Genomic DNA, 2289 nt, shown 5'->3' with positions numbered 1-2289 from the left:
CTAGTCCTATCTGGGTGAGGGCCAGGAGCTGTCTGAGGACTGTGGTTGGTCAATGTCCTTTGTAAGAGGATGGGCACAGGACCAGCTGGATGGGTTGACTAGAGCTCAGGTATCTGTTGAAGCAGGGTGTTGCAGCTGAGGCTCCCTTGTAAGGAAGGGGGCTGGATGCTGAGCTCGGCTGAAGCATCCTTTGTCTAAATGACTCTGTTACCCCGGAAGGAGTAGAACTCTAAAGTGGCTTGGCTGGAGGGCCAAATCATATCTGTGGCTAGATTAGGCCAAAAATCATTGGGAAGCTGAGGCAGCGCTACTGCAATGCCAGGTCTTGCTGCATGGGAGTGCTTCAGGCCAGGGAGTCTTGTAACAAGTGTCTTGCAGGAATTGCAATTGGGCCTCTCATGGTAACATGGTTGGAAGCAGGGGGGCTGCCAACCCGGAACTCGAATTGTGGCAGAGCCCTGGGATTCCACCAGAGAGAGGTGAAGGTAGCGAAACCTGTCACTTGTGGTGCACTCGTGAGGGCCTGCAAGGGAGTACCAGACGCCACCTGCATTGTAACCATAGCAGGACAGGGGAATAGGGGTTTTTGTAACATGTTGATCCAGTCTAAAGTGGGGTGAACTATGGAGTTCCACTGGAAAGAGAGTAAGTCAAGGTCTGTCACTTGGAAAGAGCATCCCTGGGAGAGACCAGAGGTGCAGCTGACCCCTTAGCCATCCCACTACATAGTAAGGAAAATACGTAAGAAAGAACAAATATATATCATCGCCATGAAAGGGAAATTACAGAATTACAATGGCATCTCTTTTCAGTGAAACAGCTATGCACATCACAGCCTATAAACCCTACCAGAAAAAAGGCCTAGCTATATCCTCTGTTGCTGGTAGAGATGAGTTAATTAACAGAAGATTGAACATCAAACACTAAACAGCACTTTGGTAACAAAATCTTGGCACTAACAAATTAGCTCTTAGGTTCCCAATCCAATCACATTGCTTTGTTCCCTTCCACACACCCACCCTTTCTTTGTCCATTGTCTGTTTAGATATCAGCTCTTCATGGCAGGGATCTTGTCATACCAGTTCATAAAGCACCTGGTACACTGTTAGAGCTATACAAGCAGTGGTGCTGGGGGTATTGCCATACCTCCATGGCTTGAAGTAGTAATAATAAACACTAAATACATGGCTTCCATCATCAGCACCCCCCACTATAAAAATGTTTCCAGCACTCCTGCATACAAGTGGTGATTAATCATAGTAATAATAATTAATAAGCAGTATGGCACTTACTCAGCCCCACCCCACTGTAAACTGCTCTAGCCAGTGCTATTATTCACTCACTTTCACAAATACCAAATTCAGCCACAAACTTTAGGGGAAAAATATTTGGTAAAGATCTGTGTTCCTTTCTGTATGTATTACATTGTATTTGACATGCAACAATACTTATATCACTCTGACCCATCTATCCTGTTGCTGCACCTTGACACAGTCATTGAGGCACATGTGCTTTGAAATGTAGATGCTTCCAAGACATTTCATGCTTGTCAGGTTGACAACAGATTTGTGCTGGTGATGAGATTAGTCTGAGTCACAAAGCGTTAGAAGCCTGTTTCTGTTTACCTTGCCAATACATTTGTGACCAGCGCTCTACACCAGGAGATGATGATAAAGCAAATACACAAATTGAAATTGTCCATAATAATCAAGGCACCAATCCACCATGTGGTTGGTCTCATTCAAAGCCTAAATCTGCTCTCTTCTACACTGAATTTACTGTAGCAGTTGTGAGACCTACTCAAATTTCCTCAAGCTGAGTAGAAGTATTTCGCTGGATATTGCAACCATATCTCCTCAGTGATAGGGTGTCTACCCCACACAAGACATGAAGGGGTTAAGGTAGAAGATAGGCCAATTAACTCCCTAGGCTGCAGGGAGCCAGGAGGAGGAGCCAGTGAGCAGGGATTAATTAGACACAAGGCTCAGCTGGACAGGTACAGGAGGGGCCTGTATAAAGCTCAGGAGCTGAGAGCAGAAAGGGGGCTACAGAGGAAGCAGTCTTTTGCTGGGAGAAGGGAGGTGTTTGGGGCTAGAGATAGGTAGAGCAAGGAGGAGTTTGGGCTGGCAAACTCAGAGAAGTGGGGAGAGCCAGAAAGGTAGGAAAGGTTCAGGGTTAAAGCACCAAGGTAGGCTAATGCAAACCTTGGCTGCTGATTGGAGGGCCCCTGAACTTGAACCCAGAGTAGCGGGTCGGTCCAGGTACCTCTACCACCCACTGGAGATGTGG

Source organism: Emys orbicularis, chromosome 11 (genome assembly GCF_028017835.1).
Source record: "Emys orbicularis isolate rEmyOrb1 chromosome 11, rEmyOrb1.hap1, whole genome shotgun sequence".
Lineage (NCBI taxonomy): Eukaryota > Metazoa > Chordata > Testudines > Emydidae > Emys > Emys orbicularis.
This window is presented reverse-complemented; position numbering follows the sequence as displayed.